Consider the following 17,305-nt stretch of genomic DNA (forward strand, 5'->3'; position numbering starts at 1 on the left):
ATTCTATAACTGGAGCAGTTACCCCTAGTTTTATGCACTGATTTAAAGTCCCTTTACGACTGCCTAGTTAAACTAGGTACGACATAAGAGAAGAGGCTCATGGTCGACCTAATGTGCTTACGTTAGGCCTATAAACAACATAAGATTACAGAGGTCAAATGGATCAGCAGCGGAGACAACCTAGCAGACGCTATGACTAAGGCAAAGCCGTGTTAAGCTCTTAAAACCCTAATTGATATAAATAAGCTTAACCTAAAGGTCATAGAATGGGTAGAGCGAGACTAATGGAGCATTTACGGTTCAGCCACGGCCCGTCGGAAGGCTGTATGGTGCATTCACGGCCCGTCAAAAGGCCGTACAGTTCATTTTACGGACCGTAAGCAGGACTTACGGCTAGCTTGGAGCACCATTTGGAAGGCAACCCAGAAGGCACCTCAGGAGGGATTTCCTATGTATTTTCTTATGTGTTTTATGGTTCTATTAAGACAATTACGGAGGCTATATATAAGTGGTTTCATTTTCCAAGTACCGCTAGTGTATAATTACAGCACCTGTCGTACCAACCGCGTGCTTACGCGCTCGGTACGCCGAGTACGCGTTTACGCGTTTGGTGCACCAACCACCCGCTTACGCGTCTGGTGCACTTCTGAAGCACTGACTAATTAGGGGGGAGGCGCATCAGTATATAGACTACGTAGTCTGCTTCATATAATCGACAGTTACCACCGTCTAAATGAGCATACGATACTATACGTATTTCGTGCCCCTAGACACGACTCACTTGTACCATTAAATTGGTATAAATAGGTACTTACACATTCCTACTAGTGCAATCTTTCTCTTTATGGACGTTCCGTTATTTAAATATACTACTAGTGTAGTAGAAGCTTCTTAATTAAGCTCGCTATTAAAGATAATAAGTTCCTTACCTAAGGCTCGTAGGTTAGTATTTTTCTATATCCAATTTATTTATTAAGTTGTTTTAAACTAAGCGTAGTTAGTGAAGCTGACTCTATATAAAAGGGCTGCTTAGGCAAGGATTTTATAGTTAATAGGTTGGTCCATTTTAATAAGGCGATTAAGGTTTAATATAACATAGGAGATAAACTCCTTTATGTTCTTAAAATCTTAAACGCGTTTAATAAAGAAGGTGGCTATAATATTGGTAACAGCTACTAGATTAAGATCCTTAAAGCGTTCTTTTAGAGCCTTCCATTTCTTAAGCACCTATTTAGCGTTTAATATAAACGGCTTATAGATATTACTAATGTTTTAGTTAATAAAACCGGCTATATAGGCTAGCTGTTCCTTATATTTCTCCCATTCTTTTACTAAGTTAGCTAGCTTAATTTTTAGCTATTTAATAGTAAAGCCTAAGTCCACCCATTTCTCTTTAATTGACTTAATTGTAGGAAGAAGCCGTAGTAGGTTATTAAGAACCTACTTAATGTTTTTAGATCGGAGGTGGTTTTGTATATCAATACTAAATATTAGCTAGTCTTCCCGTCTAATAAGCTTTTAGATAGAGGCTTAGGCGGTATATTTATCGCTTATATTAATAAGGCTTATAAGTGGTTTATAGTAGGCAGTCTGTAGGCCTTATTATAATATTATTATTAGATTTATTTCCTTTATAAGGAGTATATATATAGTATAGGTTTTGACTTAATATGTTCCTTAGCTAGTATAGGTAGTTCTAATAAGCTTCTTCTAATTTACTACTAATACGGTTATTATAAAGCTTTATTCTTAAAACTCTATCGTTCCATAATAACAATAGTAAGGTTGTCCACTAAATGCAAGGTATTCTCCTAAGCCTTTAATGCCGCCATTTATTACGGGTTATATTAGGCTTGTCCTTAGTAGGATCCTCTTATTACATTTGGCGTAGAGTCTATTATTAGCAGCTACATAGCCGCTCGTTATAGGTTTTTGGCGTCGTAAGTTGGTTAAACATTTAACAACTTTTTAACGCCCATACGGTGATATTGTGATAGTAATTATCGTGAATAATAAAGCAATTAGGTTTAGCTCGTTAGGCGCGAACCTAGGCTTATAACCTGTTGAAATAAGGTTATTATGGCTAAAACTCTGTACATTGCTTATTTTCTATATAGGTGGTTAAAGAGATTTTAAGGAACTTTGACCGCCGGTCAAAGTTCTCTAATTGGTTAGATTCCTGCCAAGAGGTTCTCCCCAAGTCTCATTACGTGATATCGTTGCGGGCTTGTTTTCCAACACTATTCTCCTCTTATAATTTAAGCCTTTAAGTGTAAGGGATATTTTATCCCTTACTTGGGCTTGCAGCCCTCCTATCCTCCTTATCGGTTCGTCTCTCTCTTTCCCTTTAGGCTATTGCCTACCCTTATTACTATATCGTTCTCTTTTATCAACTCTTTTATAACTTATGCTCGGCTTACCTACTCCCTACTATTCTCCTAGGCGAATAGCCTTAATTAAGTTTTAGCGCCGCTAATACTAGTAAATACGATATATATTATAACTGTTACGGCACTAACCTAATGCATACTGTTTTATACTATCTTGTACTGTTTCCTACTATTAGCTAGCCTACCACTAGTACCTTAGCGGCCGGCCCTACTATTTATATACAATACCCCCTTTCCACCTTCTTCTCCTCTTTATACCACAACGTAGTTATTTAGTCTACTTTATTACAGCACTGTAATAGTTTGTGGTATCTTTAATTGCACCCTATTATAATCTTTATTTTTCCTAGTTTACTATCTCCGTTTTCCTAGTATAATCGCGACCCGGCATAACTAATAACACCATACTATAGTTCTAGACAATCTTAGCACAGTTTTAGTATAGCCTTAGTACAGTCTTAGCAATCTTAGTATTATAGTTAGCCTTATAGATTCCGATTGCCTTACCTAGATCTCCTAGAATAGGCGACCATAATATAGATAACGTCCCGCTAACGAACCCTCGCGAAGCGCTCGCCTACCTCCTTAATACCTCCTATACTAATATCGCCTAGGTAATTAGGAACGGTTCTAAATACCTAAAGGACCTTAATGTAGCAGGAACCTTTTAATAACTCTCTATATATGCAGCCTTTTTAACTAGTATTAAGAGCGGCCTTTAAGCCGTTTATAGTAAAGGCTAAGCTATAAAGTCCTAACTTAAAAAAGCTTAACACAGAATTAACTCCCTTAAGACACTTAAACTATATATTAAACAATACGAATAGTAAGCCCTCGTATATACTAAGACTATATAAAACCTAAGCTCTTAGATTACTATACTTACTAAGACCATTACTAATAAGAACCCTACTACTAGCTCCCCTTTTTTAACTAAGCCCTATAGAAAAAAGCGTAAAGCAAAAAATCCAACCCCATTTAATGGCAAGGGATCACCAATTAAAAAGTAAGAAAAATTTAAAATATGGGAAATAAAAATCTAAGGCGTTTTCCGGAGGGATGTAAAGTGCTTTAAAACCCTAATAGACGAAATCCTCTATATATTAGATATGCTAATAGATAAAGCTTATAACTATATTAAACATAGCCTTAATATACTATATATATATACCTAAACAACCTAAGTAAATAGACCTTTTCTAACTAAGAGTTTATGTTTATATATATAAGAGAACACTATAAGACTATAGATATAACCTAAGCGGCTAAAAATAAGTTAGATACCTTAAGCTAAGGTAAGTATAACTACTGGTCCTAGAAAGCAAAGCTTAATAAGTTAATAATTAAAGTAAATAAGACCGAGGAACAAAAAGTGGATTTACTTAAAAAGAATATTTCCTCTAAGATAAAGGACCTAGCCTTTACCCTTAGCCGTAAAATCGGCGATGCTAACTATAAAGGCTAGAGTAAGCAGATGGATATATTTACTTATAACCTATAGAACCATGCCCACTATACTAAGTTAAATACCGCTAAGCTAAGTGCCGCTAGTAGCTATTAACCTATATTACTATAGAATAACCTAATAGACCTAAACGCCGTTAAGTTCAGCAGTAGTAGTAATAGCCTCCCTAATAACATCTAAAGATATTGTATAAATAATAGACTTTATATAGCGTGTAGTTAACCTAGCCACTAAAAAGATACTTACAACTCCCAGTAAAACCTAAATCCCCTTTTAATACCACTACGCTAACCCCCCTCTAGCCGCGGCGGATTCTTTAACAGAGGGGATAATAATTAAGGCGGTAACCGCGGATAAGGATATAGGTTTAGATATAGAAACCTACCCCCGTAATTCCCTTCCCTAATATAGCCCTAGCTAATAGTCCCGTACGCAAACTATGGATAAATACTCCGTATTACTACTAACCGCGAGACCGACTATATTATTAGCGAAGTACCTCCTAGTATATATACACCGTTAGAGACCAATATGTTAGGATATACTAGCTAAGACCACAGCTACCAGCCAAGCCCTATAACGCAGCCATTAAAAGGCTAACCTTTAGACTAAGTCGCCTTTAAGGGTTAAAACTATACGGGGAGGAGGATAAAAGGATTAGATTTATATTATTAGATTAATTAGACCTTATTCTAAGCCAGCTACTATTTAATCTTAGAACAGCAAATAATAATAAAAATTCTATCCTTATTTAGACTTACCTTTCCTTACTACGTAACCTACTCCTAGAAGTTCTTATTAAAATAGTAAGCCTTATTAATAGTAGTAGTACAGCACCAGCATTTGTAGATAAAGACTTACTTATAAAGAAGCACAATATTATAATAAAAAGACTCTTAGTCCTAAAACCACTCCGCCTTATTAATAGACTTCAATCTAGCTTTATTACCTATTACTTTATAATAAAAATAACAATCGGCCATTTTATAGAATCTATACTTTTCTACGTTATAAAGTTATTACCCTTAATACTAGTAATTCTTAAAATGCCCTAGCTTAAAAAGCATAACCTAAGTATAAACTTCCCTGTTCTAGGGCTTAAGTTTAACTCTAATTACTATACCTATAACTGTCTCCTATAGTATATCCCTAATTATAACTAAGTAGTACTATACGGACGTATTATATAGCCAACGCTTAGATACTATTAGCTAATAGTAGAAGAGGTACCTAACACTAGTAAGCTAATATATATAGTAAACAAAACAGAGATTCTAGAAGACTAGACTACCGCCCTACCCCTAAGAAATACCGCCCCGCCCCTAAGAATATAAACACCGCTAAAACTATAAGTCCCCTATATACACCTACTTAACCTAGGCCAGCTAATAAGATATCTAACTCTAAGTTATTTGCTATATGTATATATAACTACGCGTATAATAGCTAAAGGCGTTATAGCTAAGACTAAAACTAGAGCAATTAAGACCTCCCCCCTATAATGCCTAACCTTATATCTATCTCCCGCGTATACCATATAGAGCCGCTACTATATTTCCGCCCCCTAGGGCTAACTAAGCCGCGCTAGCCTAGCCGTAGTACTAAAGAACTAAATACGCCCCAAACTAAACGATATTAGATACACTTATACCGTTAATTTCACCTATTTCTATAAATAAAAAGGCGTAAAGGTAATAAGGATCTATATAGCGGAGCTAGTAGAACTAATTAAATAAGAAGAACACTAATAGCTGCTTAAAGAGCTGCCTATAGGCCTAATAGAAGTACCAAACCTATTAGAAAAGTCTTTCCGCTAGCTAGTAAAGGGCGACTATACAATAAAAAAAGCCCGTAAAGTGCTACCCCCTTATTTTTATAATTTCCTTAAGATAAACCTAAAAACTAAGCCTTAGTCTCTACGTCAGAAGATAGTTAATACTAATATTAAAAAATTCCTAAAAGGCAAACTAGGATTAACCTGTAAAGACATTTTATAACGCTTATTAAAGGAGTTCCGCGAATATATTAAGCACTTTCTCCCTAAAAATGTAGATAAGCTACCCCCTTACCAACTATAGGACTATAAAATTAAAATTATCCCTAGAAACTAGGCCCCGTACTATAAAAACAGACTACTCTTACCTGCTAAACTTAAGTATGTAAAAAAGTGGATTAATAAAATACTAGATAAGGGTTTTATCTATAAATTAACCTTACTAGCTGCCGTACTACTCCTCCTCGCTGCTAAGCCTGGTGGTAGTATATAAATCTACTATAACTACTAAGGCCTAAATATAGTTACTATTAAAAATCGGTACCTACTACTACTAATCCGTAAGACACTTAACGCACTTTATAGTGCTAAGTACTTTACTAAACTTAATATAATTGCTGCGTTTAACTAAATCCGGATTGCGGAGGGCTATAAGTAGCTTATAGTATTTATTACCTAGTTTAGACTCTATAAGATACTAGTTATACTATTTAGCCTCTATAATTCACCCGCTATATTCTAGAACTATATTAATTATATCTTATATAACGCCCTTAATAACTACTATACTGCCTACCTTAATAATATTCTTATCTTTTCTAAAACACGCACCAAGCATACTAAGTATGTAAATAAAGTTATCCGAAGACTTGGTAATACCAGACTTTAGATTAATATTAATAAGTCTAAGTTCTACTCTACTAAAACAAAATACCTTAGCTTAATTATCTTAATTAATGGCATAACTATGGACCCTAAGAAGGCATAGGCCTTACAGGAATAAAAGGACCTAATATTAATTAAAGAACTATAATAATTTCTTAGCTTTATAAACTTCTACTAATAATTTATTTAAGGTTACTCTGCCGTTGCTATACCTATAATAAAACTCCTAAAGAAGGATATTGGATGGCTATAGGGACTAGAATAAGCCAAATCGTTTAAGGCCCTTAAGGGAGCCTTTACCTTAGTACTAGTACTAGCATACTATAACTATATAAAGAAGACAGTGGTAGAGATAGACGTATTAAATTAGGCTTCTAGCGGAGTCCTTTCCTAGTATAATAATAACGGTAAATTAAAACCGATTGCTTTCTTCTCCGTAAAGCACTCTACGCTAGAGTATAACTATAAGATCTACGATAGAGAGCTCTTAGCTATTATTAAGGCTTTAGAGGAATAGTATCCTGAGCTATAAGGGACTAAGGAGCTATTTAAAATTATTACTAACCATAAAAACCTATAGACATTTATAACTACTAAGCAGCTAAATTAATGCTAAGTCTAGTAGGTAGAGTTCCTTTTATAGTTTAACTTTGTAATTATATATAGACCTAGTAGCAAAGCCACGCTTCTTAATGCCTTAAGCTAGCTACTAGGAATAAGGCCTAAGGACGCTAATAATAAACGCCTCTACTACCGAGCCTAAGTCATTATACCGCCCTAGAAAATTAACCCTATAATCTTAAAAGAATTGCTATATAAGTTCTATAACTCTAATAATACGGAGTTTATAGCCGCTCTAGACCTTAAAATAGCTAAAAAGTTACTAAATAAGTTAATCTAGTTGGGATACCAGGAGAATAAACTTATAAGAGATATAGTAGCGGCCCTACGTAATTGGAAAGCTCGCCGTTAGCTAAAAAAGATTAGGAAATTACTCTATTATAATAAGTTAGAATACAGTATCGTTAATAAACAGATCTACTTCCACCAATATCTCTTTATCCCTAACGCCCTAGACCTCTACCTAGAAGTTATTTATTACTCTTATAGCAGCAGCCCCGCTAATTACCCTAGCCGGGATAAAACCCTTAACCTCTTAAACTAAATATACTAGTAGCTAGGAATCTCCTAATTTACGGCTACCTTCGTTAAAGACTATACCCTATACTTTCGTACTAAGACCCCCTGTTTTACCCCGCCCGGTTTTCTAAAGCTATTAAAACTACCCGCTTACCTATAAACTAATATTTTAATTAACTATATTATAACGCTACTGGTATATTAACGCCATGGTAAGGCATATAAATATATCCTTATTATTATAGACCGCCTAACTAAAATATAATACCTTGTTTTAGTAACAGGACTCTTAATAAAGGAGCTAGTTAACGGCTTTATTAATAATATATATAAGCTCTATAGTGTACTAAGTATAATTATTTCCAATCGCGGTATATAATTTATTAGCGACTTTTAGTAACGTAATCCACTAGCAAGCGGCCCACCCTACTAAGTGGCCCACTCCAAAAACCACCAAAAAACACAAAAATCGTTCTTTAATATCTTAATAACAGCTTAATAATAAATTTTAAAATTTTAAAATTAGACTCTTCTACCTATTTTAAGACCTTTATTAAAGTTTTAAAGTAATTTAATAAGTGGTTCTTAAGATATAATAATTAAACTTAAATTTAAGAGCTAAATCTTAATAAATCTTAATATATTAATAATAGCTAAACCAATTACTCTAAAACTTTAATAGAGGTCTTAAAGTAAGTTTAAACGTCTAATTATAATTTTTTATAATTTATTATTAAGCTGTTGTTAAGATATTTAAGAGCGATTTTTGGGTTTTTTTGTGGTTTTTGGAGTGGGCCACTTGGTGGGGGTGGGCCGCTTACTGGTGGATTACGTTAATAACTAAGTAAACGCCTTAAGATAACCTTAAGACTAAGTTTAGCCTAGTACCCAGAAACAGATGGCTAAACTAAAATTATTAACGCTGCTATAAATAAGTACCTTTGTGCTTTTATTAGCTTTATATAGGACAACTAGGTTAACTACCTACCGCTTACTAAGTTTACTATAAATAACTAAGTTAATAAGAGCATAGGCATCTCCCCGTTTTTTGCAAACTATAGCTTTAACCCTCGCCTTAGAATCGAGCCTACTAGCCCCCGCCTACTAACACTATTAGTATAAGTAAAGAAGGAGTTCTTCCGCGTAGACTTTGTGGCTAACTGCTTTAAGCGGATATTAATATAGCTTAAGGCCCTAGCCTAGATTTTATAGTAGCGCTATAAAGATAACGCTAATACCTATAGGGATAAGAGCGCGTTATTCTATAAAGGCGATATAGTTATAGTTAGCTTAAAAAATATAAAGATAAATAAACCTAAAAAGAAATGGGATAATAAATAGGACGGCCTGTACCCCGTACTTATAGTATACTAAGGGGTAGTTATAGTAGACCTCCCGGACTATATCTAAGTAAATAAATCCTTCTATATATCTAAGGTCCGCCTTTAGGTTGCTAAAAAGATCCCTAGCTAAGTAAATATTAATACTATAAAGCGCCGCAATATATAAGGACAAGTAGTAGAGAGAGATAATAACGGTAATATAGAAAATAAATAGGAGTTTAAGAAAATCCTTAATATATATAACGAAGACCCCTAAGGCCTAATTTATAAAATTAAATAGAAATATTATAAGGATATAACCTAGCAGCTAGAAGAAGACCTAAAGGGTTATAAATAGGCTATATAGCGCTTCTATAAGCAATACCTTAAGAAGCTAAAACCCCTAGATTAGGCACAAGATAAGGAAAAGTTACGCTAAGGTTATAGCCAACCACCGTATTAAAATTTGTAGTAGTTAAGATATTATAGAACTTTAACCGGCGGTTAAAGTTGTTTAATTAGCTAGATTCTTACTAAGAAACGCTATACGGACCGATTTAGGTGGTAGTATAAAGTTCTGCCAACCTTACTTACTAAACTAACTAATTAGGATTTTCTATGCCCGGTACAGAAAATCGCTATTAGCTTAGTTAAGGGTAGTAAGTAGAACTAATATCTTTGCGGTAAAAAACTGGCGACCCTAAATATTGCCTATTTTAGAGTTATTTATTTAGTTTAGAGACCAAACCATTTAGGGGAGAGGAGTACTGTTACGGCACTAACCTAACGCATACTGTTTTATACTATCTTATACTATTTCCTACTATTAGCTAGCCCACTACTAGTACCTTAGCGGCCGGCCCTACTATTTATATATAATACCCCCTTTCTACCTTCTTCTCCTCTTTATACTATAACGTAGTTATTTAGTCTACTTTATTATAGTACTATAATAATAACAGACAACCTTAAATCGCTAATAGAGTATATCCGCCTCGTCTTTCTAAGCTATTCCGTTCTTATGTTACTTACGCCAATATAGGCTTTACTTCTTAGCAGTTTAATAGTGCCGAGACGAGTTATTTTATATAATTAGAGGCGCAGATATAATTAAAGACTACTTTTATAGGGATAGAGCTCCTTATAGTTAACTATATTAGGATATATTTAATAACTTTTTAAAAAAGGAGGTATATGTAAGTGGTTTACCTACCTTATATCTTATTTATAGATTAGGCCTTTTTAGAGGGAATACTTAGCTAGGGGTTTTAAAAGTAAAGCGGTTTATCTAAGTTCTGGGAAATAATTAGATAAGTAATTAGATAGTGCATAACGTTAGAGCGGTAAAGCTAGCTAAAAGCTAGTAGAAAGGAATAATACTTAAATTAAACTGGTATAAAGGGAGTTACTTAGTTATAACTGGTATAAAAAATAGACTGGTATATTTTTAGTGTTGGATTTAGACTAGTATAAAGGGAGTTACTTAGTTATAACTGGTATAAAAAATGAACTGGTATATTTTTAGTGCTAAATTAGACTAGTACGAAGAGTTTACTGTAGATTAGTAATACGTTATTAGAAGGATAAGGACTAGTACTATAAACCTACTAGTAAAAAAAGTGTACTAGTATATAAGACTAGTAGTTTCGTACTAGTCTAAAAATTGTACTGTTTTATATACCGTTTACACCTACGTACTAATACATTCTACACGCCAGTCTATATTATATACTAGTTTAATAACTTCTAAAGATAGCAATAGAGCTATAAATGATTCTTTCTACAAATATAGGCTCTAACGACAATAAGACTAAAAATAATCCGCTTTAAATTAAGATTAAGGTTAGGAGCGGGGTAATTATACTTAGAAAAAATACACTATATTATAATCTAGTATTTAGCATAAGCGGCAAATACTAGAGTATCTGCGTTGCTGCTTGCGCTAATCTAGTTATAGGTTAGTAGTAGATAATGCGGGCCATCGCGAGATATTAGTAAATAATTTGCACTAATATATATGTGACTAAAGCTGTTGCCTAACTGCCTAGATTACGTGTATATTAAAGACTTAGCTAAGCTAATAAGATAACTATAAGAGGACTTTGTAGGCAGGGGGCTATAAAGGCACGATTATAGAATAAAAGAGATTAGAGAGGAGACAAATTCTTAAAGAGGTGAGGCCTCTAGGATTAAGGAGAACTATATATACTATGGGCATGTATATCCGTTACGTAACTAATAACCTTCTAAGGGCTACCCTAAGGGCTTTCTAAGGTTACTATAATAATATTATAACAATCCACCTAGTGTAGAAACGAAGTAATAGAATAACGTAATTCCGGTTTATAGTTACTATATTTGCCAAGACCAAACTAGTATAATATAGGTTTAGGTAGGGCATCCTAAGGGATATTTCTTTTTAGGATAGCCCAAAATTAACTTAGTAAAGACTCTTATAGAGATCTCTAAATTACTATAACTTAGCTAAGAGTTGCATTATAATTAAAGTATTTTTATAAAAGTAAAGTAATGTAAATACTAATTAAATAGTATACTTTCTTGTAAACCTATATGCAAAACCCGCAAGTAAAATATATAGGCTAAATGCTAACTATTTAGAGACGGCTACTAAAAACCGGCTAAAGGCATATCGCTATAGGCACCTACTATTATGGGTACTCCCTAATATTATAGGTGTTCCCCGTTACTATAGGTACTGCTACTTATAGGTACTCTCCTTTATTACGGGTACTCCTTATTTTCGTAGGTACTTTTTATTATAGTAGGTACTCCTTATTATTGTGGGTACTCCTTACTATTAGAAGCACTCCCTATTATAGGTACTCCCTTTTATTATAGGTGCTCCCCGTAATTATAGGTACTTATTAATATCGTGGGTACTTATTAATATTATAGGTACTTATTAATACTATAGGTACACCAAGTGCACTAAGTGCTAGCTTTTTACAGCTGCTTACTTTAGACTTAAACCCGCCCTAAGCTTAGTATATTCCTCTATTAAGTTAATAGCTAACCCCGGCGTCTTTAGTTGTTATAGCTTATAAGCAAACCCGCCCTAAGCTTAGTATATTTCTCTATTAAGTTAATAGCTAACCCTAGTGTCTCTGGTTAGTATAGTATGTAAGTAAACCCGCCCTAAGCTTAGTATATTCCTCTGTTAAGTTAATAGCTAACCTTAGTATCTTTGGTTGTTATAGCTTATAAGTAAACCTGCCCTAAGCTTAATATATTCCTCCGTTAAGTTAATAGCTAACCCTAATATCTCTAGTTGGTATAGGATGTAAGTAAACCTACCCTAAGCTTGGTATAACCTAATTTTAGGACCCTTTATTTTTAGCTAACCGTAGTTAGGGGATCCTAGTTACGTTTAGAGAATAGCTATATCTAGAGAATTATCGGATGCCTAATTGGCCTAAAATGACCGGTCCTCTTAGTAGCGCTAAATAGGAGAACTATGTCTGGAGAACTATGTTTGGAGAATTATCGGATGCCTAATTGGCCTAAAATAACCGGTCCTCTTGGCAGCGCTAAATAGGAAAACTATGTCTGGAGAACTATATTTGAAGAACAGCTACGTCTAGAGAATAGCCACGTCTGGAGAATAGCTATGTAGAGGGTAGCTATGTCTAGAGAACAGCTACTAGAGAACAGCTATATAGAGGGCAGCTATATCTAGAGAACAGCCACTAGAGAATAGCTACTGGAGAATAGCTACTAGAGAATAGCTACTAGAGAATAGCTACGTCTAAAGAACAGCTACGTTTAGAGAATAGTTATATCTAGAGAGTAAGAACGCTACGTCTAATAGCTATATCTAGAATAGCTACGTCTAGAGTAGTTACGTTTAGAGAATAACTAGTCTGACAAACGGTTATATTTGGAGAATAATAGTCTGCAGAAAGTTATAACTAGTCTAAATTTTACCTATTTTACCTTCTTTCTACCGCGCCTAATATATCTTATTACTATAGATTTAAACGCGGTACTTTTGTTAATATAGCCTTAAGAAGAAGTTTATAAAGCGCCTCTAAAGGTAAGTGTAATATAAAATCTATAATCTAATATAATTAAGATAGTAGAGGTTTTGTATAGAACATAATTAGCAATTTAAAACGCCTATAGATAAAACCTTTATAGCATCTAGAGCTGCTTTAGCACTCTCTTTTATAGTTAAGCTCTATTAAGAATTAAGTATGAGGATACTTTGTATACGAGATATAAGGGCGTTACTTGCGAGACATAATCTATAGTTTAGCGCTAGACTTTTAGAGGAAGGACTTTTACGGCTATTAGGACTTAGTATCTTCCGTTTTAAATAGAAATTAGTTAGAAAATCTAGCTCTAGGTAACTATTACGTAGATCTAATAGCTTACCTTAGTAAGCTTAGACCGTAGAATTAATTAGCGGATATTGCTAACCTTTTTAGTTAAAAAGCTAATTCTATGGTGTGGGAACTGTAAAGCTTATTAACCTAAGTTTATAAGTAGTTTGTTACTTTTAGGTCCTAAATTTTTAAACTCTAATTATAATTAACTACTCTATTATATTTTAAGCGGGTTTTTCTTCCTATAAATTATAAGTTTTCCCCCTATAACGGAGTAGTCTGCGTAGGCTAGGTTAGGATCCATATTAGATATTAATTAAAGAATATCTCTCTCTCTTTTATATTTTAAGTAGAGGGCTTTATATTAAAGCTCTGCAGTCTAAGTATATACTATATTTATAACTAATATAATCTTAATTGCGAACTATAAAAGCTATATTAAAAGTCTTTAACCCAAAAGCCTTTATATTAAAAGCCTCTAAATAAGGGCCTATTAAGTATAAACTCGGGTTAAAATTTTTGTTAGTAGACCCCCAATAATCTATATATTGCTTTTGGTTTATCCCGCGTATAAGGGCAGATCTAAGCGAGCTAAGGGGAGACGAAGCCCTAGGGGAACGAAGCCCTGGGGGAATAGAGCCCTAGGGGAATAATCCCCTAGGGGCATAAAGCCTTAGGGGAATGGAGCCCTAGGGAATGGAACCGTAAGGGAGTGGAACCGTAAGGGCTTCCATAAATAGGCGAATCGCTGGGATTTATTTTCATCCTTAGCTTCTTAGCTTTTAATTGGTTAGCACGCTTTGCTAAGCTTTACTAGCTTACGCTTTAATAAGCTACCCTACGCTGTTTTATGTAATTTATATCTAAGGCTACTACCTAGACTTAGAGAGAAAGAAAGAGGGGGATTAAGTAGGTTCTAAAAATTAAGTATTTAGTTTTAGGTGTAAATAAAGGGCTATTTTTAGCTTCTAAGAAGGTCCTAATTTTGGATGTTTTGAGAGCCCAAAATTAGGTCCTCTATTTTTAGGGTCTACTTAATTCCCCAAACCTTCTCGCTCCTATCTTTAACCTTTACTTTTCCTTTTAAGCAAATAGTGTAAAAATCCCCAATCCAGTGATAAAATTTCTGCATAGCTTTCCTATCCCACCAGTAAAGTTATTAAAAAAACGCCAAGCATCTATATAATGTATCTCTTAACTAAGATAAGACGCCATACCAAATTTGTGGGGCTAGTGCTAATCCCTATGGACGACCCGCCTATGGGAGCGCCTGTACCTTTAATATATATCCCGTTGACGAGGATATAGGTTAGGGATTTTAGTATAGTTTAGTTGACTTAGTAACCGCGCTAAGCTAAACGCCGAGCAGCGGAGGTAGTATATCACCGCCATAACGCCATACTTAAGACCGTTTATTCTAACACTAACTACAGTTCCCCTATTTCCTCTATTCTTTAATCCTAGAAAGTAGACCCTTAATAAGAGGATTTTCTAGGAGGTTAAAGCTACTAGGAGCTTTACCTTAGAAGCCTAAGGCTACTAAGAATTATCTAGGTAGAGCTTTTAAGAGGGCTCTTAGTCTAGGAGGGCTAATTCTAGGAGAGATGCGATTCTAAAAGAAACAATTATTCTATTATAGGGTGCTGTAGAACTCCTAAGAATATATTCTCTAAGAACCTAAGGTTTACTACCTAGGAGATATAACCTTAGGATCCTTAGAGAGTGGGTATTTTAATAATCTAGTGGTGTAGCATCTATGTATATGCTGTGGCATTTTATATTAGGGTTTGGAGCTTTTAAGAGAATATACTTTCTAGAAGAGCTAGTTTTAGGAGATATACAATTCTAGGAAAATTGGTTATATAGCTCCTAAAAGCCTCTCTCCTATAAGCATTTATCCTGCTCTAAATATATATATAGGAGTTTTATAGCGCCGTAAAACGGAATAATTATTTCTTCTAGGATTGCAGCCCTTCTAGGATTGGCTTTTTTAGACTAAGGGCCTTTTTAGAAGCTCTACATCCCTAAATCCCAAACTACCAACTTGTATTATATATTAATATATTTATCTTCACCTAGAAGACTAATTCTCTTAGGAGCCTTGGGTTTCTAGAAGACTATTTCTAAAACTAAAGGCTTCTTAGAGCTTAATCCTAGGAGTTTAAGGCTACTAGGAGACCATTACTGGGATTTGACTACTACTTAGACTTAAAGGCTCCTTAGAAAATTAATCTTAGAAGCTAAAGGCTTTTAGGAGACTAAAAATAGAGCTCCTAATTTTGTTATAAGGTTAAATATATTTTAAATTAGACCCTATTAGAGACTACCAAAAATAACCCCTACTAAAAATTACACCCCTACTAAAATCAAACCCCTCTCTCCCTATTTCTCTTCTCCTAGCCCTACTAAACTTCCTAGTATAAATATACTTGTTTCCTAATAAAGATAGAAAGGCTATATAGAATTGGTCTTTAGAACCTAATGCTTAATTTTATAAACTATTTAAATATGGCTTTTAAAGTATAGAACGCCATTTAATATTATATAGCTTTCCTTACACACTAGATAACTATAGAGAATTTTTACATTTAGTACAAATAAATGGAAATGTTTATCCTTAATATAATCCATTATTTTAGCTAGCCGACTCTAACAGAAAATCCTCTATTAGTAAGGTAAATACTTATTACCTATATAAAATAGACACTAGTAAGGGTTATATTTTAAAGGGAATAAATAAGGCGTTGCCAAATCTTCCTGCTTTATAGCTATCCCTTTTAATAAGTTAGAAGGCGTATTTCATTATTAAGCCTCTTAACGTAAGTATAACTTTATAAAATTTTAGATAAAATCAATCCGCTAGTTAAGGTTTACTAGCTCCGCAAGATCTTTATATAGGCTGTAAAGTAATTCTATAATGCGGGCCCGCTGCTCTAGCTAGTAGGTAACAGTGGCGGCCTAGTTAGCAGCGCTTAAATTATTAGGTAATACGCCTTTGCACTCCTCCTTAAGCTCTATTATATTATTATTTATAAAATATACTTCTCTAGCCATTTATTCTGCCTTATCTTATAAACGCTTTATCTTTTAATTTAGAGTAGCGTTTACTTCTTTTTTCTGTTAAATAAGATCTTTTTTATTAGAAAGAGTAAAAGGCTTAGAGCTATTTTATATCTGTCTTATTTTCTCTATTAAAATATCTCTCTACTAACACAACTTAACTATTTTTAGGTGATTTGTAATTTCGCATAACTGCTCCTTAGTTAGCTCTTTTAGCGCGAGCGGGTTAAATATTAGGCTTATATTTCCTATAACCTTTACTAAAGCCCTATTAGATAGCTTGTCTAAATATACTACCTAAATATTATACTTAACGCGCTAGTTGATATAAAACTAAAATATACTGTTATAAGAATGGCCCATAACCTAGTCTCGTTCAGCGGTAGTTGCTATATTTATAAATTTGGGTAAAGTTAGCCTAGATCTATAGAATAAGTAGAATTAAGCTAATAGGGAAGAGTATACTATTAACAGCATTTCTAGTGGCGTATTAGATATATAATTGCAATAATAGCTGCTTAAGACCAACATCGCGTCTTAGTCACTTTATATAATAGTAAGAAGTTTTGGCGCGCAGGGGTATAGGGCTCTTTTTAGACGCGGAAGTTTGGCATTTATAATATTCTGGTTCGCAAAATATAGGTTTATTTAGCTTACTCTCCTTCCACCTAAAGATTTTATATAGTTTTTAAGCGGGAACCTAAGCACGTAGAATTTTTTTAGGGTTTTGTATGGTTAAGGTAGCGAAGGCATTATTATAAAGTCCTATAGCAACTATAAGGGTAATAGGATAAAGGAAAGGGTTAGGATTCTAATATAATTTGTATATTTTCCTATAAACCTATTAGCCTATAAATATAGGGAAAGTAAAATAGGAATACTTGTGGTTAAGGCTTTTAATCCTCTCCCTTTCTACGGATTAT

This window comes from Cenococcum geophilum (genome assembly GCF_001692895.1).
Source record: "Cenococcum geophilum 1.58 unplaced genomic scaffold K441scaffold_56, whole genome shotgun sequence".
Classification (NCBI taxonomy): domain Eukaryota; kingdom Fungi; phylum Ascomycota; class Dothideomycetes; order Gloniales; family Gloniaceae; genus Cenococcum; species Cenococcum geophilum.